Genomic DNA, 25,964 nt, shown 5'->3' on the forward strand with positions numbered 1-25,964 from the left:
GAATCCAAGCAATTAAATGTGTTTGATTTGACATTTTAATTAAATTGTAATTAAAGGTTGGGTTTGGTTGACTAAACTTCAAATCTCAAGTAAAAGTAGCATAATGAAAGGAATGCCATTTAACTAAACAAAAGTACTTTTATTTTTATAATCTATGTTGAAAGAAAACGCTCTTCAAATACTCAAAAACTATCTTAAATGCTCATTATGAACATGAGAAATTATTTGGCACTTTATATCTTGCTTTGGGCTTTCCTGGTGGCTCAGAGGGTAAAGCATCTGCCTGCAATGTGGGGCACCAGGATTCGATTCCCGGGTCGGGAAGATCCCCTGGAGAAAGAAATAACAATCCACTCCAGTACTCTTTTCTGTAGAACTCCATGGACGGAGGAGCTTGGTAGGCTACAGGCCCTTTTATCCAATTAATTTACAAATACTCTGTTTTATGAAAATCTGATGAAACATGACTAAAACTACAGATACAAATATGTATATTATTACTGTCTATGAGGAAAAAATGCTTGAAAAAAGAGGGCTGTATACTTTTTCATATGTCTGAAATATTTCACCATCATCATCATAAACAAATGAAGGAGAAAGGAAGAATAGCTCAAATGAACATCATGGCTATTTATAAGAACACTATTATAATGGTATTATGTTTATGGAAAATAGAATAGGAATAAACAAACCACTCGGAATCAGCATGTGTTTTCTGAAAATGAATTGCATTTATAATTCACAGTAATGTAGGATGCTTTTGTCTCATCAGTATTTCATACAGTATGATACAAGCAATAAATCCTTCCCACTTTTGTGATTTGGTAAAAATTTTCTTGTGTTAATGGCTTATGATTTCAAAAATATAGTAGACACATTTTGCTGTGATTTTAGATGTATTTTTGATAATAACTCAATTTTGAATAGATGTTCAGGTTTATCGGATATTTTTAATTCCTCTTTGGCAAAATTCTGTCTTTCATTCACCTGTTTATTAATTGGTTCTACCAATTCATGTAAAATTTACATGGAATTTTTATATTATAAATTAATTAACTTCCTTTCCTGTTTTTTTTTTTTTTTTACTGTGAATATTTTCTGAATTTTTTTGGCCTTTCTATAACTTGTTTTAAATTAAATAATAGTAAAATTTGGCAATATTTTTCTTTCTGATATTTTCTATCAGTATAGATTTTCATTTTTCCTTTCATAATATATGCAAGTTTAATTTTCTCTTCAGTTTTTTTGGCTTAAATCTTACTTAGTGTTGCTGATTATGACTCTTGAGTATGTCAAGGGCATTTACTTCTCCCCCTCCTCTGCCCTGAGAGCAGTATTGTCAACCTTGATTCTGTAGATTATTGTATCAGTTACCTCATTCTTCTCTCCATTCCAGTTTTTCCTCTTATCAATCCACTTTCCATGATTCAGACTGAGTGATCTGTTCATTTCACTTTGATGCTAACAATCTGTTCTGGTTTTCTGATGCATGGGCAAACATTACCTCACGCCCTATATGACTGCCCACTGAGCCTTATTCCCAGCACTTTAATGCTGTACATTTCACCTCACTCAAATGGAATGCTTTTTAGTTTCATGAATGCAATAAACACTTTCTCTCTTTTGTGGCTTTTCATGCCTTCCTCCTGATAATTTCCTTTTTCATGTTTGCCTTCAAGTCTTATCCAAGTTCATGCTTACTTAATTCATTCAGCCAATATTCATTAAGGGCTATTTTGATTAAGATAGAATTAATATCTAATCTTCAGAATTTGCAGTTTAGTTGTGAAGACATAAAGTAGAAGAGAAAAGAAAATATGAAAGTAGATATGAAATTATAATTTATGACAAATATTATTTAAAAAATAGGTCCAATGAAATAAAATAACAAGAGGTAAATAATTTGTGTTATAAGAAAATACAAAACAGTATCTGAAAAAGTGGCATTTGAATTTAGAATTGAAGAAATAGTGGAAATAAATCAGGATAAAAGTAGAATAAGAGTGCCCATGATTCAGGTAATTCTTTAGACATCACTATTTCTAGGAAACTCTGTAACTGCTTAATTAGCTTAAGCTCTGTGTTCAGAGAAACCTTCATCTCTTCTTATTATAACTTGTTCTTATTATAGTTAGTCATTAGATAATAATAGCAATGCACTATATGAGCTATAGTTTATATATTTTTTTCTATTTCTGGGTAAAGGTGCCACACTGTGTGGTCTGATATTATTTATACTCATATCAATTCACACCTATCACTTTCCCATCACAGTTATTTCAGAATCATATATGTGTATATAAGAACAGGGTAATATGCCTTCAGCTCTGATAGGCTCCAACTTGCAAAGGTCACTGATGTCTTTCCCCAGAAAGCACTTAAGTATAAGTGCTTCCAAAATTGCATTTTTGTGAAGTTTAAAAGTCTTGTTGCCATCCACAATATTTAATGCATAAATGTTATCTAGATGACTGTCCTGAATTCTGAATGGTATATGTAAGCTTCCCTATTTGTCACAGATCACTGCTATAGATCAGAGACATCAATGCTTCTCTCATTCACCACTGAAACTCTTGGCTATCCCTTGCTGATCTAGAGCTGAATGGTTATATTTAAAACATATTAATAAGGTTTGATTTTACAGGAATAATCATTTATAAAGTCACCTGAACTCCTTGTTGTAAGAATCTTCCTATGTTGCGTTTGCTGTTCCCTGGGTCCAGTTTGCTCTTCCTCCCCAAACTCAATGGTTCAATCCATCACCACTTTCAAGTGTCTGTTTTAAATGTCATCTCCTCAATAAGACTTTCCCTGACCAAGGTATTTTCTATAGCACCTATATCCCAAACCACTCATTATCCACCATCCAATCCCTTTATTTTTCTTCATATCAGTCAACCCAGTGTTATGAGGTTGATAGGATGAAATCAGTTGGTAAAAATTACAACATTTTGGACCTGTTATTCACTGCTTGATGAAGATGATATGTTCTATATCCTTAACTGAGAAAACACTGGCCCTGGTCCAATGAGAGTTTCAGCCCTGCCTCTAAGATTCAGCTACCGTAAGCAGTTTTATTATGTTTCTCCTATTTAGTTGTATTCTATTCTTTGTGACCCCATGGACTCTAACCTACCAGACTCCTCTGTCCATGGGATTTTTCAGAATACTGAAGTGAGTTGCCATTTTGTACTCCAGGGGATCTTCCTGACCCAGGGACAGAACCCTTGTCTCCTGTGTCTCCTGCATTGCAAGCAGATTCTTTACCAGCTGAGCCATTGGGGAAGACCAATAAATCCATACTGGTATCTATGTCTTTCTTTCTTTTTTTTTAATAGCTCTCTCTCTCTACTAGACAATTCAAAATTGCTATTCTTTTTTATTTGAAAGCATATTGTTCTTTGTTCAGCATTCTTTAACTGACACAAATTTAATATTCCTGACTTTTTAAGCACTGTCACAATTAGAGATGCATATAGACTCTGAGAAAGGGGCACAGGACTATGACTTAATGGTTCCTTAATATTACTTCTTAAAGCATTGATCACAGACCTATAGGTCTTCTGAATTGTTTAATAGAGTGTCCTCTAAATATCTCATACTGCTCACCTCTCTTCCCATTAGAAGGGAGAACACTTTGCTCCTAGTAGGGAGCTTTTCCTTCATCTTCCCTTTTTGTCCCTCTGGCATTAGTGAATCTGCATAATCAGACTCTCTATACTTAGAGTTCTGGTGCCTCCCTTTCAGAGACTTTTGACCCTGACTTCAGTAATCCTCTACAAGAGTATTTTTTTTTTTTTTTTTTAATGATTATCTGATAGTCTGAGTAAGCAACTTTTGAATATGGAGGAGTAGGTAGAAAACGTTTTTCAGGTGCACTCAGACATGTGGCTTATTTTTAACCCTCAAATTCCTTGTGAGACTCTGGGCTTATCACAGGATTATAAAGATATACATAACCATTGTACTATGACTGAAATGGCAATGTAGAGAAACATGTGAAATCTGTTCCTAATAAATTAAAGACTGAAATTTACTGTTACTTGAGGTTCACTGTCAAAGATGGCTTTTCTTTTCTCCTTCTCATGAATATGCCCAATGGTTGTCTCTCTAAGCTTGAAGAGGTAGGCCACAAAATGGGCAGTGCTAATGGAAGTGCCTTAATTTTATTGATTAAATTTAAATGAATTGTTTATCAGGGTTTGGCTGACTTTTGCTAAAGTCTGCAGTCGTGTTTCCTAAAAAAACAAACAAACAAAAAAAAAAAAACCCTGCAGAATGATGGGGGTATAACAAAGATGGGAGGAAGAACATTAACAGAAAGAAAAGAGAGAGGAACTGTTTTGCATGTATGGAGAAAATTACAGAGTAGGAGAAGGAACCTAAAGGAACTGAAAGGTAGGTCAGGGTCCTATCACGGACTAGAGGGCATTGAAATTGCCTTGTTTTCAGCTCATTCTCTGGTGGCTCAGTTGGCTAAGAATCCAGCTGCAATGCAGGAGCCCCAGATTTTATGCTTGGGTAGAGAAGATCCCCTGGAGAAGGAAATGATAACCCACTTCAGAATTCTTGCCTGGGAAATTCCATGGACAGAGTTGGACACAACTGAGTGACTAAACCACAACCATCAGCTCAATAAAGAATGGAAACTGTGCATGCAGAAGAGAACTAGTCCTAAGTCATTGCAAAGTTTCTCTGTTCACTCTGCACTACATAAACAAATTCCCAGTCTACTCCATGTTAAAATGATTTTTTAATTGTAAAAGTGGTTCAGCATGTTTATTCATAGAATAGTTCCTTTATGACCTATGGATAATCTCTGGGCAGATACTATGTCTAGAAGAAAATCTGGGTGATTGAATGATACATAGATCATTTTGAATGCTTAATAAATGGTAACTGATAATGTTAGTCCAAACTTTGATAATCTTTTGGCAGTTTTTATATGATTTGGAAGTGTGTTTCTACACAGATAGTTCATACTTCTCGTTGTTTATCAAAGGAAGACTGTAAACAAGAGAGAACTGAAACAGTAAAAAGTAAAAAGAATTAAGCAGCAAAAGTTATAGATAAAATTATGCATGGATGTAACAGACACAGGTTCAATCCCTGAGTCAGGAAGAGCCTCTGAAAGAGGTTATGGCAACCCTCCCCAGTATTCTTTCTTTCTTTTTTTTTTTTAATTGAAGGATAATTGCTTTACAGAATTTTGCTGTTTTTCTGTCAAACCTCAACATGAATCAGCCATAGGTATACATGTATCCCCTCCCTTTTGACTCTCCCTCCCATCTCCCTCCCCATCCCACCCCTCTAGGTTGATACAGAGCCCCTGTTTGAGTTTTCTGAGCCATACTGCAAATTACCATTGGCTATCTATTTTACATGTGGTAATGTTAAGTTTCTATGTTATTCTTTCCATACATCTCACCCTCTCCTCCACTCTCCTCATGTCCATAAGTCTGTTCTCTAGTTTATTTCCCCATTGTTGCCCTGTAAATAAATTCCTCACTACCATTTTTCTAGATATGTGTGTTAGAATATGATATTTATCTTTCTCTTTCTGACTCATTTCATTTTGTAAAATAGGTTCTAGATTCATCCACCTCATCTGAACTGACTCAAATGCATTTCTTTTGATGGCTGAGTAATATTCCATTGTGTATATGTACCACAACTTCTTTATCCATTCATCTATCCATGGGTATCTAGGTTACTTCCATGTTCTAGCTATTGTAAATTGGGCTGCTATGAACAATGGGATACATGTGTCTTTCAATTTTGGTTTCCTCAGGGTATATGCCAAGAGTGGGATTGCTGGGTCATATGGTGGTTTCATTCCTACTATTTTAAGGACTCTCCATACCGTCTTCCATAGTGGTTGTATCCATTTACATTCCCACCAACAGTGCAAGAGCATTCCCTTTTCTCCACATCTTCTCCAACATTTATCATTTGTAGATTTTTTGATGGCCATTCTGACCTGCCTGAGTGAGGTGATATCTCATTGTGGTGTTGATTTGCATTTCTCTAATAATGAGTGATGTTGAGCATCTTTCCATGTGTTTGCTAGCCATTTGCATGTCTTCTTGGGAGAAATGTCTGTTTAGGTCTTTTTCCCAGTCTTTGATTAAGTTGTTTGTTTTTCTGGCATTGAGTTGTATGAGCTGCTTGTATATTTTGGAAATTAATCCTTTGTCAGTTGTCTCATTTGCTGTTAATTTTTCCCATTCTGAGGGTTGTCTTTTCACCTTGATTATAGTTCCTTTGCTGTGCAAAAGTTTTTAAGTTTAATCAGGTCCCACTTGTTTGCTTTTGTTTTTATTTCCATTTCTTTAGGAGGTGGGTCATAGAGGATACTACTTTGATTTTTGTCATGGAGTGTTCTGCCTATATTTTCCTCTAAGAGTTTTATAGTTTCTGGTCTTACATTTAGGTCTTTAATCCATTTTGAGTTTATCTTTGTATATGGTGTCAGGAAGTGTTCTAATTTCGTTCTTTTACACATAGTTGTCCAGTTTTCCCAGCACTGTTTATTGAAGAGGCTGCCTTTGCCCCTTTGTATATTCTTGCGTCCTTTCTCAAAAATAAGATACCCTTAGGTGCATGGGTTTATTTCTGGGCTTTCTATCTTGTTCCATTGGTCTATATTTCCATTTTTGTGCCAGTTCCATAATGTCTTGATGACTGTAGCTTTGTCATATAATCTGAAGTCAGAAGGTTGATTCCTCCAACTCCATTCTTCTTTCTCAAGACTGAATTGGCTATTTGAGGTCTTTTGTGTTTCCCTAGGAAACTAGTTCTGTGAAAATTGTCATAGGTAATTTGATAGGGATCACATTGAATATGTAGATTGCATTTGGTAGTGTAGTCATTTTCACAATATTGATTCTTCTTACAAAGGAGCATGGAATATCTCTCCAGATGTTTATGTCATCTTTGATTTCTTTCATCAGTGTCTTAGAATTTTCTGTGTACAGTTCTTTTGTCTCCTTAGGTAAGTTTGCTCCTAGATATTTAATTCTTTTTATTGCAATGGTAAATGTGATTGATTCCTTAATTTCTCTGAATTTTCATTGTTAATATGTAGGAATATATGTGATTTCTGTGTATTGATTTTGTATCCTGAAACTTTGCTAAATTCACTGATGTAGCTCTAGTAATTTTCTGACCCTATCTTTAGGATTTTCTGTGTACAATATCATGTCATCTCCAAACAGTGAGAGTTTTACTCCTTCTTTTCTGATCTGGATTCATTTTATTTCTTTTTCTTCTCTGATTGCTGAAGCTAGGAGTTCCAGAGCTATGTTGAATAATAGTGGTGAAAGTGGACACCCTAGTCTTGTTCCTGATCTTAAGGGAATGCTTTCAGTTTTTCACCATTAAGAATAATGTTTGCTGTAGGTTTATCACATATGGCTTTTATGTTGAGGCCTACGATGTTGAGGTAGGTTTCTTTTATGCCAATTTTTTGAAGAGTTTTAATTATAAATAGGTGCTGAGCTTTGTCAAAGGCTTTTTCTGCATCTACTGAGATTATCATAAGGTTTTTACCTTTCATTTTGTTAATATGTGTATCACATTGATTGATTTGCATATATTGAAGAATCCTTGCATTTCTGGAATAAACCCATCAGAATCATGGTGTATGAGTTTTTTGATGTGTTGCTGAATTTTGTTTGCTAAAATTTTGTTGAGGATTTTTGCATCTATGTTCATCAGTGATACTGACCTGCAGTTTTAGTTTTTTGTGTCGCCTTTGTCTGGTTTTGGCATCAGGGTGATGGTGGCCTTGTAGAATGAATTTGGAAATGTTCCTCCCTCTGCAATTTTTTGAAAGATTTTTAGCAGATAGGCATTAGCTTTTCCCTAAATGTTTGATAGAATTCTTTTGTGAAACCATCTCGTCCTGAGCTTTTGTTTCATGGGATTTTTTTTAAATCACAGCTTCACTTTCAGTGCTTGTAACTGGGTTGTTCATAATTTCTATATCTTCTTGGTTCAGTCTTGAAAGATTGAACTTTTCTAAGAATCTGTCCATTCTTCCAGGTTATCCCTTTTATTGCCATATAGTTTTTCATAATAGTCTATTATAATCCTTTATATTTCTACATTGTCTGTTGTAACCTCTCCTATTTCATTTCTAATTTTGTTGATTTGATTCTTATCCTTTTTTTCTTGATGAGTCTGGCTAAAGGTTTGTCAATTTTGTTTATCTTCTCACAGAACCTGTTTTTAGTTATATTAATCTTTCCTAATGTTTCATTTCTTTTTATATTTATTTCTCCAGGGATCTTTATGATTTTATTCCTTTTGCTAATTTTTTTCCTTCTTTTTCCAGTTGTTTTGGGTGTAAAGTTAAGTTGTCTATTTGATGTTTTTCTTGTTTCTTGAGGTAGGATTGTATTGCTGTAAACTTCCCTCTTAGAAATGCTTTTGCTGCATTCCATAGGTTTTAAGTTGTGTTTTTATTGTTATTTTTTTACTAGAAATCCTTTGATTTCCCTTTTGATTTCATCAGTAACCTGTTGGTTATTTAGAAACATATTTTTTAATCTCCGTGTGTTTATGTTTCTTACAGTCTTTTTATCTTGTAATTGATATCTAGTCTTATAGCATTGTTGTCAGAGAAGATACTTGATATGATTTCAATTTTCTTAAATTTACTGAGGTTTGGCTTGTGACTCAAGATGTGGTCTATCCTGGAGAATGTTCCATGTGTACTTAGAGAAGAAGCTGTGTTCTTCTGCATTTGGGTGGAATGTCCTGAAGATATCAATGAGATCCATCTCCTCAAATGCATCATTTAAGACTTGTGTTTCCTTATTAATTTTCTCTTTTGATGATCCATCCAGTGGTGTGACTAGGGTGTCAAAGTCTCCTACTATTATTGTGTTACTGTCAGTTTCTCCTTTTATGTCTGTGAGTGCCTATCTTATGTATTGAGGTGCTCCTATATTAGGTGCATAGATATTTACAATTGTTTTGTCTTCCCTTAATCATTATGTAGTGTCCTTCCTTATATCTTATAAGGAATAAATCTCTTGTATTTATTTTAAGATCTATTTTGTGTGACATGAGTATTGCTACTCCACCTTTCTTTTCCTTCCTATTTGCATCAAATATATTTTTCCATCCTCTCACTTTCAGTCTATATGTGTCTTGAGGTCTCAGGTGGGTTTCTTGTAGGCAGCATATATATGGGTCTTGTTTTTGTTTCCATTCAGCTAGTCTATGTCTTTTGGTTGGAGCATTTAATCCATTTACATTTAAAATAATTATTGATATATATGCTCTTATTGCCATTTTCTTAATTGTTTGGGGTTGATTTCGCAGATCTTTTGTCTTCTCTTGTATTTCTTGACTATATAAATCCCTTTAACATTTGTTGTAAAGCTGCTTTGGTGGTACTGGATTCTCTTAACTTTTGCTTGTCTAAAAAAGTTTTGATTTCTCCATCAATTTTGAATGAGATCCTTGCCAGGTACAGTAATCTTGTTTGTAGATTTTTCCCTTTCAGTACTTTAAATATGTCCGGCCATTCCCTTCTGGCCTGCAGGGTCCTGCTGAAAGATCAGCTGTTAGCATATAGGGTTTCCTTGGTACGTTACTTGTTGCTTCTCTCTTGCTGCTTTTAATATTCTTTCTTTGCGTTTAGTCTTTGTTAGTTTGATTAGTATGTGTCTTGGCATGTTTCTCCTTGGGTTTATCCTGTATGGGACTCTCTTTGCCTCTTGGACATGATTGACTATTTCCTTTTGCATGTTGGGGAAATTTTCAACTAGAATCTCTTCAAAAATTTTCTCATACCCTTTCTTTTTTTCTTCTTCTTCTGGGACCCCTATAATTCGAATGTTGGTGTGCTTCATATTGTCCCAGAGGACTCTGAGACTGTCCTTAGTTCTTTTTCATTCTTTTTAATTTATTCTGCTCTTCAGAAATTATTTCCACCATTTTATCTTCCAGCTCACTGACTCCTTCTTCTGCTTCAGGTATTCTGCTATTGATTCCTTCTAGAGATTTTTTTTTTTTTTTTAATTTCAGTAATTGTGTTGTTTGTCCCTGTATGTTTATTCTTTAATTCTTCTAGGTCTTAGTTAATTGATTCTTGCATTTTCTCCATTTTGTTTTCAGGGTTTTTGATCATCTTTACTATCATTCTGAATTCTTTTTCAGGTAGTTTGCCTATTTTCACTTCATTTGTTTGGGCTTCTGTGCTTCTAGTTTATTCCTTCATTTGTGTAGTATTTCTCTGTCTTTTCATCATCATCATTATTTTTTTTTTTTAACTTATTGTGTTTGAGTTCTCCTTTTCCCAGTCTTTAAGGTTGAATGCTTTCCTTCTTGGTTTCTGCCCTCTTAAGGTTGGCCCAGTGTTACATGTAAGCTTCATACAGGGTGAGATTTGTGCTGAGTTTTTGTTTGTTTGTTTGTTTTTCTTCTGATGTGCAAGGCTGACTGAGGTGTTAATGCTGCATGCTGACGACTGGGTTTGTATTTTTGTTTTGCTTGTTATTTAGACGACATGTCCTGCACAGGATACTACTGGTGGTTGGGTGACGTGGGTTTTGTATTCAAGTGGTTTCCTTTGTGTGAGTTCTCACTCTTTGATGCTCCTTAGGACTAGTTCTATGGTAATCCAAGTCTTTGGAATTAGTGCTCTTACTCAAATGGAAGGAAAGTTATGACCAACCTAGATAGCATATTAAAAAGCAGAGACATTACTTTGCCAACAAAGATCCGTCTGGTCAAGGCTATGGTTTTTCCAGTGGTCATGTATGGATGTGAGAGTTGGATTGTGAAGAAAGCTGAGTGCCGAAAAATTGATGCTTTTGAACTGTGGGGTTGGAGAAGACTCTTGAGAGTCCCTTGGACTGCAAGGAGATCCAACCAGTCCATCCTAAAGGAGATCAGTCCTAGGTGTTCATTGGAAGGACTGATGCTGAAGCTGAAACTCCAGTACTTTGGCCACCTCATGGGAAGAGTTGACTCATTGGAAAAGACCCTGATGCTGGGAGGGGTTGGGGGCAGGAGGAGAAGGGGACGACAGAGGATGAGATGGTTGGATGGCATCACCGACTCAATGGACATGAGTTTGAGTAAACTCTGGGAGTTGGTGATGGACAGGGAGGCCTGGCATGCTGCGATTCATGGGGTCACAAAGAGTTGGACACGACTGAGCGACTGAACTGAACTGAACTGAGGGTTAGTTCTATGGTAATCCAAGTCTTTGGAATTAGTGCTCTCACTCAAAAGCCTCAGGATTTGACCTCTTCCAACCAAGATGGAATAGCCAAGACCTGTACGTTTCTGCTGAAGTTAATTCTGATACTGATTGGGCAGGATCCAGTCTGCTTCCATTTGTGGCTCTGCCTCTGAGAAGTCATGAAATATTCTTCCTTCAGATCCCTCACAGGTCCAGGGTCTAAATGTCCAGAGAGGAACATGCAACATTTCAGCTCACCTTTCCAAGTGTTGCCTAGAGCTCTCAAAGCAAAAGCACCCTTTCCATTCTCACATCCGTGGCTGAATCCAGCAACTCCTTGGTCTGCCCCAGCAGTAAACTGCCTCCACCTCCATCCTACAGGTGCCTAGAGCCTTCTCCACTATTCTTGCCTGGAGAATACCATGGAAAAAAGTACCTGGTAGGTTACAGTCCTTAGGGTCACCAAGTCTTGGGACATGCCTGAAGTGACTTAGCATGCATGCATACATACATGTAAGTAAAGACCTGCACTCTCAGATTTTAGAATATGTTTACTTTTCTTTCTTGAACTTTTAGTTTTCATTATACAAAAATATATTGAAATAAAGGATTTTGTTTTATAAAAGTAATTAGAGTTTGGGCCAGAGTACATGGATATCAGTGTATTTATCATGGTTTATTAGTAGAGTCCAAGAGAGTTCCTTTTACATTTTATTTGCACTGGTTGCTATTTAGTCACAAGTCGTGTCTGACTCTTTTGTGACTCTGTGGACTGTAGCCCACCATGTTCATCTCCACGTATTTCCCAGGCAAGAATACTGGAGTGGGTTGCCATTTCCTTCTCTAGGGGATCTTCGCAGATCAGGGATCGAATCCATGTCTCCTACATTGGCAGGCAGATTGCTTACCACTGAGCCACTGGGGAAGCCCTCATTTTATTTGCATTGCTTGTCATCAAATCAGAAATGATACAGCAAGACATAAGGAGAATGTGCTAAATTATTTTATCTGATTTCATTTGAATAGAAGATAGAGCTTATTTAATTCTTTTTATAATCAAAGAGAGAATAAACTCAGATTATGTAATTCCAATTTTGTAACACTTCCTCTGCTTGCACAGCCTATGAAAGTACTGGCTAATTATATTTTATATGGAACAAGAACATAATTTCCAGTGTTTTGACAATCAACAAATTGCACATTAGTTAGTTGTAAATAAATTTATTAGAAACAGTTTTCCTTGTTTGTAGATTCTGCTTTGAAAGAGTAAATTAATTTAAGGCTCATCATTCACAAGAAATGTATTATAATATCAAAGCAATAGTTATAAAAAATTAGAGACAGAGACCAAAGCCTACCTACTAAATAGCAGAAGAAATCTAATATTGCAACAAGATGAAAGAAGAAAGCATATGAGGTCTATGCTATCAGCATGGTGCCTTCTGGTAATCAGATTTTCAGTCATGATTCATTTGGCTCAATTATTCTACTAATAATGTTATCTGTGCTATAATATAAACATTATATTGGTTTCCACTGAGAAATGTAAATTACAGATTGTTAAGCATCTTTTCTTGAGTATTCTTTCATTGTCAATTAATTGGTAGAAATGTCAGCTTCTTTAGACTTTGAGAGTAATAGTTCTTGAAGTATATTAGCAAGAATGGTTGTATAGAAATCATAATCTTTCTACAATAAGATTTGGATAGCTTAACTGAAGCAAGGACTTTATTTGAATGTGGCCTATCATTATTTATCTTTTGTAAAAATGCCACAATTCAGTCATAAATATAATTTTCCATATGTAGGAGAATGGTTTGAACTATGTCTGACTATACTAATTGGTATAAATACCAATTGGTATAAATATATATAAAAATACCAAATTGGTATAAATACCAATTAGTATTTATTAGGTAGGCATCCTAGGTAGTGATAGTGAAGAAGAATCTGCCTGCCAATGCAGGAGATGTAAGAGATGCAGGTTCAGTCCCCAGGTCAGGAAGAGGCCCTGGAGGAGGAAATAGCAACCCACTCCAGAATCCCTGCCTGGAGAATACCGTGGACACAGGAGCCTGGCAGGCTACAGTACCTAGGGTTGCAAGAGTTGGACGTGACAGAAGCAACTCTGCACGCAGCATGTCAGAATTGAGGAAAGTGAGGCTTCAGAAAGTGAAGCAATCCAGTCAGCTTTACAAAAGGATGTCTGCGTTTAAGTTTAAAGGAAACGTCACAGGCTAGGTACCTCAGGCAGTTGATTCTGATCCAGAGATAAGCAGGCAAAACGTGTACTCCAAAGTGTTTGTGAGTTCACCACCTGTGCAAGAGAATGGGATAAGGCAGGGCTGGCCACAAGGAGAATTTGGGTCAAGACGCATGCTCAGGAAGGCATTATTTCTCTCTCCAGCGAGCTGTGAAGCTGAATAGCCTTTTGGAACTCTCTCAAACTTGGGAGATGTGGACAGCTCATTATATACTGATGTGACTTAGTCACTGAATGTGGCCTGCCCTGGAAAGGTGGTTTAACTTAGGCAAAAAGGCATCCTCAGCAGAGGTAATTCCCAAAGGGAGCTGAATGCTGAGGGCTTTCTGCAGGCAGTACTCCCAGTAGTGGGGGAATAAAGTGCCAGTTCCAAATGAGGATTTGGGCAATTTCACTACGTGTATATGTAAAGGTACATATATATGCATAGGTCAGATGTACCCATATGTATGTGTATATGAATATGTATACATACTCATATGTATATATGATGTCTGCTAAAAGTACTGGTGAAGCTATGATTCTTATTAGATTTTAATATGTAACAAAATAAAATTAAACTTATTAAAATGTAAAGATGTCATGATCGGAAGATAATTTCTCAGTTACACACTACTTTAAGTTAAGACATTAATATAAAAACAATGACATTTATGTAATAAAGCAATAGCTTTCTATAGGCAGTAAGACTTGGAATTCTGTCTTTAAAATTATAAATTACATTAAGGTGTACTAGCTACAAATTCACTATATTTCTTGCTGCTGCCCATAAAACAATAACAACAATTTAAAAATGCCTTTAAATAACAATTAAAATTTTAAAATGCCTTTAAATGACAATTCTTTTGAGTATCAATTTAAAAGAAGAGAAGTGAAAGGCAAAGATGAAAAGGAAAGATGTACCCATCTGAATGTAGAGTTCCAAAGAATAGCAAGGAGACATAAGAAAGCCTTCCTCAGTGATCAATACAAAGATCTAGAGATCTCTTCAAGAAAATTAGACATACCAAGGGAACATTTCATGCAAAAGTGGACACAATAAAGGACAGAAACATTATGGATCTAATAGAAGCAGAGAATATGAAGAAGAGGTGACAAGAATACACAGAAGAACTATACAAAAAGGATCTCATGACCCAGATAACCACGATGGTATGATTACTCACCTAGAGCCAGACATCCTAAAATGTGAAGTCAAGTGAGCCTTAGGAAGCATCACTACAAACAAAGCTAGTTGAGGTGATGGAATTCCAATGGAGCTATTTCAAATCCTAAAAGATGATGCTGTGAAAGTGCTGCACTCAATATGCCAGCAAATTTGGAAAACTCAGAAGTGGCCACAGGACTGGAAAAAGTCAGTTTTCATTCCAATCCTAAAGAAGGGCAATGCCAAAGAATATTCAAACTACCACACAATTGCACTCATCTCACACACTAGCAAACTAATGCTCAAAATTCTCCAAGCTAGGCTTCAACAGTACATGAACTGAGAACTTCCAGACGTTCAAGCTGGGTTTAGAAAAAGCAGAGGAACCAGAGATTAAATTGCCAACATCTGTTGGATCATAAGAAAAGGCAAGAGAATTCCAGGAAAACATCTACTCCTGCTTCATTGACTATGCTAAATCCTTTTACTGTGTGGATCACAACAAGCTGTTGAAAATTTTTCAGGAGATGGGAGTACCAGACCACTTTACCTGCCTCCTGAAAAATCTGTAATCAGGTTAAGAAGCAACAGTTATAACTCTATGTATCTAGACATGGACATGGAACCATGGACTGGTTTCAAATTTGGAAAGGAGTACATCAAGGCTGTATATTATTGCTCTCTTGTTTAACTTATATGCAGATGGCATCATGATAAATGCCAGATTGGATGAAGCACAAACTGGAATAAAGATTTTAGGGAGAAATATCATGAACCTCAGATATTCAGACACTATCCTTATGGCAGAAAGTGAAGAAGAACTAAAGAGCCTCTTGATGAAAGTGAAAGACGAGAGTGAAAAAAGCTGACTTAAACATCAACATTTACAGAATGAAGATGATGGCATTTGGTCCCATCACATCATGGTAAATAGGTAGAGAAAGAATAAAAACAGTTATAAACTTTATTATCTTGGACTCCAAAATCACTGCAGATGGTGACTGCAACCATGAAATTAAAAGATGCTTGATCCTTAGAAGAAAAACTATGACAAACCTAGACAGCATATTAAGAAGCTGAGACATTAGTTTACCAGCAAAAGTCCAACTAGTCAAAGCTATGTTTCTTAAAGTAGTCATGTATGCCTTCGTTGGAAAGACAGATGTTGAAGCTGAAACTCCAATACTTTGGCCACCTGATGTGAAGAGTTGACTCATTGGAAAAGACCCTGATGCTGGGAAAGATTGAGGGCAGGAAGAGAAGGGGACGACACAGGATAAGATGGTTGGATGGCATCACCGACTCAATGGACATGAGTTTGGGTGGACTCCGGGAGTTGGTGATGGACAGGGAGGCCTGGTGTGCTGGTGTTCATGGGGTCACAAAGAGTTGGACACGACTGAGCGACTGAACTGAACTGAACTGTATGGATATGAGAGCTGGACCATAAAGAAGGCTGAGAACTGAAGAATTGATGCTTCTGAGCTATCATGTTGGAGAATACTCTTCAGAGTCCCTTGGACAGCAAGGAGATCAAACCATTCAGTCCTAAAGGAAATCAGTCCTGAATATTCATTAGAGTGACTGAGGCTGAAGTTGAAGCTCCAATACTTTGGCCAGCTTCTACAAAGAACTGACTCATTGGAAAATACTCTGATGCTGGGAAAGATTGAAAACAGGAAGAGAAGGGGAAGAGATAGTTGGATGGCATCATCGACTCAATGGATGTGAATTTGAGCAAGCTCTGGGATAAGGTGAAGGGCAGGGAAATCTGGCATGCTGCAGTCCATGGGGGTCACAAAAAGTCAGACATGGCTGAGTGACTGAACTGAACTGAAAAATGCCTTTGAATCACATGCCTACACATTTTTATACTTTTGTATTTTATTTAAATGCAAAACATTGATACAGAATTAAATAAAACTTTAATTGTACATGATATTAGAAGAAAGATAGGTTGTATTTTAAATGTAGAGATAAACTTTTATGATAATCAAACTACTGTTCAACATGAAAGAAGAAAAAATATATAGATTGTCAGAGAACAAGATGGTAGACAAATAGGTGGATGTGGAGTACATCTCTCTCCACGGATACATCAGGAATACACCATCAGACACAGAAGTGCATGCAGAACACCAGCTGAGATTGGACAGGAGTACCTGACCAGTGGAAACAAATATATAGAACCACACAAGACTTGGTAGGATGAAGGAACAAGGGGGAAAGACAGGAGTGTTAGTAGGACTGGACCTGCCCTCCGTGGGAGGGGGAACTGAAGCAGGGGTCCGATCCCCACATTGTGACAATTTTCTAAGTCAGAGGAGAAACATTTAAGAGTGAAACAGCTTATCTGTGGCAGCCTAGATGGAATGAGAATCAGATAGTCCTTGGTGCAGCCATACATACCCGGGACAGGGATTTTGGCCCCCTGGAAGGTCCATTGGCTGGGAGTTGGAATTCAGGGATAATGGTGAGATCCAGGGTGAGGGCTGCTGTTGACTGCAGAGAGACAGGTTGAGGAGATGTGAGGGAGGAGATTGTGGAGGGTATTTCCTGTGGAGGAAAGACAGGCAGCCATGGAAGCAAGGTGTTACTGCTGAGTCACACACAGTGGGTGGAGCCATCACCATAGCCTCTCTCTCCACATGCTAGCATTGGCAGCTGAACAAAAGAGAGGCTGGCCCACCAAACGCCTGACACTGAACTGAGTAGGACTCCACCCAGGGTGCTCATTTAAGTGACTGATGTACTGAAGTACAGAGTAGGACCGCTCCCAAGGTGCCCCTTTAAGTGCCTGATGTGCTGAGCTACAGAGTACGACCCCAGCCAGGGGCTCCTTTATGTGCCTGACCCGCCAAACAACAGAGAAGGACCCCAGGCAAGGGAGCCCTCTAAGTGCCAGAATGGGGGAGCTACGGAGAAAGACTGGCCAAAGAGCCTTCTAATCGCCAGCTACAAGAGGCTCGCAAAACGACTCTGATGGGGCCATATCTCCTGTGGCAGAGGAAGTCTGTGTCCCTGCACACTTGGCGACACCAGGGTCCCCGCAAGCCAAGCGGCTGTGCCACCTTCATGCTCAACTCTCACTGGGGCAAAGCTGACAGGGGCAAAAAAATAGTCTTGTATCTTCGCATGCAGGGCCGCTTTGGTCGTGTCCAACACTTTGCAACTCTGTAGACTGTGTCCTTCCAGGCTTCTCTGTCAGGTAGGGAGGTTCTCCAGGCAAGAATACCGGAGTATATTGGCCAATACTGGTTGCCATACCCTTCTAGAGCACTATATTTCCTGCTGCCCTGGCTGCCAGCTCCCCTGAGAACCTGGTGCTGCCAGAACCCCTGCCACCCAAGCATCTGCACCACCTCCACACCTGGCCTCACGGGGGCAAACCCAAGGCCTCCAGGGCAGCCTCAGGAGCAAACCCAGTGAACGACCCACAAGTAGAGGTGGAAATAAAACCACAATTGAAGCCCAGGGGCAGTGTGGTAAGGAAGAAGACCCAAAACTTTCTCATCAGCTGTACAAGCTGCAGATTAAATCCACACAATCAACTAGGCAGACTGTGTCTATGGAATGTGTAAAAGGACGCTGAGAGCTCCTGCAAAAGAAAACACACTAATTCTGATAGCTGTGAGCATTGGAAGCAAGAACACCAAAGAGTAGGACCAGATTAGAATCTGAGTTGCCCCCACAACAGTTCCTGAGTGCTGGAGGGCATCCTAGGGAAGTAAGGTGGACTGTGACTCCCAGCGAGGGAAAGGACTCTGACAGCAGTGACTTAAGAAAAGCAGTTATTATTCTTATGTTTTGACTTGTTCTGTAGATTCTTTCATTTTTTTTTTTCTTTTCTTTTTCTTTCCTCCCTCTGTTGTAGTTGTTGATTTTATTGGCACTATGAAATCTAATTGAGCTTTTGAGCTCCCCCCGCCCCCACCCAGTCACATTTTGTACATTTTTTATTGTTGCTATAAATCTCTGCCTCTACATTGGGCTTTATAGCTTTCTGGACTTTTCTTTTTTCTTTTTTTAATTTTAATTTTTTAAACCTGTTATAATTTTTTCTACATTTATTCTTTTGTTTGCCTTTCCTACTGTTCTTTTCCCCTTGAAGTTAATCTTTACTGTATATAAATCTTCTTCATCTGCCTCTATTTAACTTTGCATATCTATTTTCTTTCTTTTCTTTCTTTCCGTTCCTCTCAGCATATTTGTTAGTTTTGTTTTCATTGTTTTATTCCCCACTTGGCAAGTTGCTTTAGTTTTGTTTTCCAGTTTGTGCTTTGCTTAGTTTTGGTCTTAACAGGTAAATATATTTTTTGGTTTCTTTTTGATAGCTTATGGTGAAAGGTGTCAAGTTCATGATCTCTGAAGAAGATTTAGCTTCAGGACCAGGGGCCAGGCTTGATCACTCAAGAGCTTTTGTGAAGCAGAGCTTTATTAAGTGAAAAGGGACAGAGAAACCTTCTGACACAGACATCAGAAGGGGATGGAGAATGCTCCCATCACCAGTCTGAGCAAGGGAGTTATATACTGTTTTAATTAGTTATTACAGTCAATCAAAATAACCTCTCAAGGTTGTAAAGATCTTACTAAACCCACTCCCATAATTTACATTTTAAGATAACAGGATTAGCCAGAGGTTTCAGGAAGGGGAAACTGTCCGCAAGTAGGATACATGGTTGTTACATAATCCTTAGTACACAGTTGAAACTGAGTTGTTTGTTGTACTCCTGGCTTAAAGGAAAAACAAAAATGAAAACAAAAACATTTTATGTGACTAAGACTAGGAATGTGGTGGGGGGGGTGGGGCGGCGGGAATATAAAAAGGTGTTTCTCCTTTCCTCCTCCTTGAGAATTCCAGACTACTATCTCCACTTCCAGAACCCCAGACCCCTTTCTCCTCCTTGGGGACCCCGGATTTCATATCAACCTGTCTAGGAATTGACTCTCTCACTCTATTCACTGGGTCAATCTATGGTACTTTATTTTTGTTGGACTGTTTTGACTTTGATTATGGGTGTATATGTATACATGTATATTCCTTTATTTTAATTATTATTTGCCTCATTTTGTAAATGCCATTTTTCTGGGATTCCTCTTTGGTTTCTCACTTTTGGGTATTTGTTTTAATCTTACTTAATGCCATAACAAATCACTTGTGGACTCTTCATTCCTGACCGGAGATCAAGCCCTGAGCCTTTGGAGTGAGAGCACTAATTCCAAGACCCTAGATTACCAGAGAACTAAACCTACAGAGTAGCAAGTAGTGAGAACTCACACAAAGGAAACGACTTGAATGCAAGAACTGACATTACTCAACCAACAGGGGCACCCTGTGCAGGACATGTCATCTAAACAACAAACAAAACAAAAATACAAACTCAGTCATTAGCAGACAGGATTACCACCTCACTTGCCCATCAGAGGAAAAACAAACAAACAAACAAAAACACAGCACAAATCTCACCCTATACAAAGCTTACAGAAACCACCGGACCAAGCTTAGAAGGTCAGAAACCAAAAGGAAAAAGGAATTCAACCATGAAGCCTGGGAAAAGGAGACCTCCTTTTAAATTTTAAATAAGATTAAAATAGTAATAATAATGAAAAGGCAGAGAAATGCTACACAAATGAAGAAACAAGCTAGAAGCATAGAAATCCAAATAAATGAAAAGGAAATAGGCAAACTACTTGAAAAAGAATTCAGAATAATGATAGTAAAGATGATCAAAAACCCTGAAAACAAAATGGAAAAAAATGATAGATTAGACTAGCAAAGACCCAGAAAAATTAAAGAATAAACATACAGAGACAAACAACACAATTACTGAAATTAAAAATACTCTAGAAGAAATCAGTAGCAGAATATCTTAAGCAGAAGAAGGGGGGAGAGCTAAGATGGCAGAGGAATAGGACGGAGAGACCACTTTCTCCCCTACAAATTCATTGAAAGAACATTTGAACACTGAGCAAACTGTACAAAACAACTTCTGATCGCTGGCTGAGGACATCAGGCGCCCAGAAAAGCAGCCCATTGTCTTCGAAAGGAGGTAGGACAAAATATAAAAGATAAAAAGAGAGACAAAAGAGCTAGGGATGGAGACCCATCCCAGGAAGGGAGTCGTAATAGAGGAAGTTTCCAAACACCAGGAAACCCTCTCACTGGTGGGTTTGGGGGAAGTTTTTGAATCTTGGAGGGCAACCTAACTGAGAGGAAAAATAAATAAATAAAACCCACAGATTACATGCCTAAAAGCAACTCCCAGCAGAAAAGTACCCCAGATGCTTGCATCCGCCACCAGCAAGTGGGGGCTGAACGGAGAGGAGTGGGCGGCATTGCTCAGGGCAAGGACCAGGCCTGAATGCCCTGAGGACAATCAGAGGGAGTAAACGTGAGATAGCAACTTAAACTGTGGGATAGCAAGAGAGAGAGAGAAAATTAACCAGCGAAAAGCATGCTAACTGAACACACTGCTGGCCGTTGGCAGAACAAAAGAAAGGCTGAGCAATTCCACAGAAGAGCTAGCTGGAGGTGGACCGGCCCATCCTCTGCTGGAGGCAGGAGGCGGGGAGAAGGGGAAAGGGGCAAACGTGGCCCCAGAGACGGCACCCCCTACCAAACTGCAAACAGGCTCCCAGTAACCAAACACTTCCCAAGATGCTGGATGGTTGACATCTGCCGGGAGGGTCGGGGCTAGAGGCCAGCTCCCCAGAACAGACACAAGGTGCACCCGATCGGCGCGGACACTGAGGCTGGGACCACAGAGGGGATAAGGTGCGCTGCACCCGGGGAGAGTGTGCTCGTCAAGCTCCTGGCTGCCTGAGCTGCTCGGGCCGGGGAAGGCACAAAACGCAGGCCCAACTGAGTCTGTGCTTTTGTGGAGAACCCGAAAACTGGAACTGCATGCAACGCAGGGCCCGCTCCCTATAGAGCAGTCTTGAGCCTGAGCAGTGTAGATGGGGAAAGCACACACGCCATGAGTGGGGGCAAACCCAGTGTGGCCAGAACACTGCGAGTGCTCCCCACACAGGCCAGTGACGTTTGTCTGCAGTGCTCCTCCCTCCCCGCAGCACGACTGAACAAGCGAACCTAAACAAGAGACCACCTCCGCCCGCCTGCGTCAGGGTGGAACTTAGACACTGAAGAGACCGGCAAACAGAAGCCAAATAAACAAAGGGAACCGCTTCAGAAGTGACCGGTGCAACAGATTAAAATACCTGTAGTTAACACCGACTACACCGGAAGGGGCCTATAGATATCAAGAAGTGTAAGCTGGAACGAGGAGCTATCTGAAACTAAACTGAACCCACACTGCCCACATAGCTCCAGAGAAATTCCTAGATATATTTTTACTATTGTTTTTTAATGAAAAAAAAATTTTTTTTTCTTTTTTAAATTTTTTTCTTTTCTTTTCTTTTAAAATTCCCTATTACTCCTCTATTACTCCTTAATTTTCATTTTCATTCTCATGTATTTTTATTGTTTTTATATTAAAAAAGTTTTTTCTTTTCTTTTTTTTCTTCTAAAGTCCTCTATTACTCCTTAATTTTCATTTTCATTCTCATATATTTTTATTATTTTTTAATAAAAAAGTTTTTTTTCTTTTATTTTCTTTTAAAGTTCTCTATTACTCCTCTATTACTCCTTAATTTTCATTTTCATTTCACTACAACCTTGTAAAAAAAAAAAAGACCCTATTTTTAAAGCAAACTTCATATGTATTTCTTAATTTTTTTGTGTTTTTGATCTCTAGATTTTTAATTTGTTTTTCAATATTTGATATCAATTTTGGACATTTAAGAATCCAATATTCAGTACCCATTTTTACTCAGGAGTAAGATGATTACTCTTTCCCCCTTTTGACAAGCCTTTTTTCTTCCCCAGATCACGTCTATTTCCTCCCTCCCCCTTCTCTTCTCAATCCAATTCTGTGAATCTCTGTGGGTGCTCTGGGCTACAGAGAACGCTTAGGGAACAGAGTACTGCGTAGATCTGTCTCTCACCTCTTGAGTCCCCCCTTTTCTCCTCCTGCTCATCTCTATCTCCTTCCTCCCTCTCCTCTTCTTCATGTAACTCTGTGAACCTCTCTGGGTGTCCCTCACTGTGGAGAATCTTTTCACCATTAACCTAGAAGTTTTATTATCAGTGCTGTATAGTTGGAGAAGCCCTGAGGCTACTGGAAGAATAAGACTGAAAGCCAGAGGCAGGAGACTTAAGCCCAAAACCTGAGAACACCAGAGAACTCCTGACTACAGGGAACATTAAGTAATGAGATCACTCACAAGCCCCAATACCTACACTGAAACCAACCACCATCCAAGAGCCAATAAGTTACAGAGCAAGACATACCACACAAATTCTTCAGCAATGCAGGAACATAGCCCTGAGCATCAACATACAGGCTGAATAAAGTCACACCAAACACATAGACCCATCTCAAAACTCACTACTGGACACTCCATTGCACTCCAGAGAGAAGAAATCCAGTTCCACACACCAGAACACCGACATAAGCTTCCCTAACCAAGAAACTTTGACAAGTCAATAGTCCAACCCCACCCACTAGGAGAAACCTCCACAATAAAAAGGAACCACAGAGCACCAGAAGACAGAAAGGCCACTCCAAACACAGCAATCTAAACAAGATGAAAAGGCAGAGAAATACCCAACAGGTAAAGGAACATGAAAAATTCCCACCAAGCCAAACAAAAGAGGAGGAGATAGGGAATATACCTGAAAAAGAATTTAGAATAATGATAATAAAAATGATTCAAAATCTTGAAAACAAAATGGAGTTACAGATAAATAGCCTGGAGACAAGGATTGAGAAGATGCAAGAAATGTTTAACAAGGACCTAGAAGAAAGAAGAAAGAGTCAATTGAAAATGAATAATGCAAAAAATGAGATCAAAAATACTCTGGAGGGAACCAACAGTAGGCAGAAGATAGGGTAAGTGAGGTAGAAGATAAAATGGTGGAAATAAATGAAGCAGAGAGGAAAAAAGAAAAAAGAATCAAAAGTAATGAGGACACCCTCAGGGACCTCTGGGACAATGTGAAACGCCCCAATATTTGAATCATAAGAGTCCCAGAAGAAGAAGACAAAAAGAAAGGCCATGAGAAAATATTCAAGGAGATAATAGCTGAAAACTGCCATAAAATGGAGAAGAAAATAGCCACGCAGGTCCAAGAAACCCAGAGAGTCCCAAACAGGATAAACCCAAGGAGAAACACCTCAAGACACATATTAATAAAATTAACAAAGATCAAATACAAAGAACAAATATTAAAAGCAGCAAGGGAGAAACAACAAATAACACACAGAGGGATTCCCATAAGGATAACAGCTCATCCAAGTTGTCCATTTTATTGGCATGGAGCTGCTGGTAGTAGTCTCTTATGATCCTCTGTATTTCAGTGTTGTCTGTTGTGATCTCTCCATTTTCATTTCTAATTTTGTTAATTTGGTTCTTCTCTCTTTGTTTCTTAATGAGTCTTGCTAATGGTTTGTCAATTTTGTTTATTTAAAAAAAAAAAAAAACAGCTTTTAGCTTTGTTGATTTTTGCTATGGTCTCTTTAGTTTCTTTTGCATTTATTTCTGCCCTGATTTTTAAGATTTCTTTCCTTCTGCTAACCCTGGGGTTCTTCATTTCTTCCTTCTCTACTTGCTTTAGGTGTAGAGTTAGGTTATTTATTTGGTTTTTTTCTTGTTTCTTGATGTAACCCTGTAATGCTATGAACCTTCCCCTTAGCACTGCTTTTACAGTGTCCCATAGGTTTTGGGTGGACAACTTGGATGAAATGGACAAATTCTTAGAAAAGTATAACTTTCCAAAACTGAACCAGGAAGAAATAGAAGATCTTAACAGACCCATCACAAGCAAGGAAATTGAAACTGTAATCAAAAATCTTCCAGCAAACAAAAGCCCAGGACCAGATGGCTTCACAGCTGAATTCTACCAAAAATTTAGAGAAGAGCTAACACCTATCTTACTCAAACTCTTCCAGAAAATTGCAGATGAAGGTAAGCTTCCAAACTCATTCTGTGAGGCCACCATCACCCTAATTCCAAAACCAGACAAAGATGCCACAAAAAAAGAAAACTACAGGCCAATATCACTGATGAACATAGATGCAAAAATTCTTAACAAAATTCTAGCAAACAGAATCCAACAACATATTAAAAAAATCATACACCATGACCAAGTGGGCTTTATCCCAGGAATGCAAGGATTCTTTAATATCCGCAAATCAATCAATGTAATACACCACATTAACAAATTGAAAGATAAAAACCATATGATTATCTCAATAGATGCAGAGAAAGCCTTTGACAAAATTCAACACTCATTTATGATTAAAACTCTCCAGAAAGCAGGAATAGAAGGAACATACCTCAACATAATAAAAGCTATATATGACAAACCTACAGCAAGCATCACCTTCAATGGTGAAAAATTGAAAGCATTTCCCCTGAAATCAGGAACAAGACAAGGGTGCCCACTCTCACCACTACTATTCAACATAGTGTTGGAAGTTTTGGCCACAACAATCAGAGCAGAAAAAGAAGTAAAAGGAATCCAGATAGGAAAAGAAGAAGTGAAACTCTCACTGTTTGCAGATGACATGATCCTCTACATAGAAAACCCTGAAGACTCTACCAGAAAATTACTAGAGCTAATCAATGAATATAGTAAAGTTGCAGGATATAAAATTAACACACAGAAATCCCTTGCATTCCTATATACTAACAATGAAAAAACAGAAAGAGAAATTAAGGAAACAATACCATTCACCATTGCAACAAAAAGAATAAAATACTTAGGAGTATATCTACCTAAAGAAACAAAAGACCTATACATAGAAAACTATAAAACACTGATGAAAGAAATCAAAGAGGACACAAACAGATGGAGAAACATACCGTGTTCATGGATTGGAAGAATCAATATTGTCAAAATGGCTATTCTACCCAAAGCAGTCTATAGATTCAATGCAATCCCTATCAAGCTACCGACGGTATTTTTCACAGAACTAGACCAAAGAATTTCACAATTTGTATGGAAATACAAAAAACCTCGAATAGTGAAAGTAATCTTGAGAAAGAAGAATGGAACTGGAGGAATCAACCTCCCTGACTTCAGACTCTACTACAAAGCCACAGTCATCAAGACAGTATGGTACTGGCACAAAGACAGAAACATAGATCAATGGAACAGAATAGAAAGCCCAGAGATAAATCCACGAACCTATGGACACCTTATCTTTGACAAAGGAGGCAAGGATATACAATGGAAAAAAAGACAACCTCTTTAACAAGTGGTGCTGGGAAAACTGGTTAACCACTTG

This window comes from Dama dama, chromosome 30 (genome assembly GCF_033118175.1).
Source record: "Dama dama isolate Ldn47 chromosome 30, ASM3311817v1, whole genome shotgun sequence".
Classification (NCBI taxonomy): Eukaryota; Metazoa; Chordata; class Mammalia; order Artiodactyla; family Cervidae; genus Dama; species Dama dama.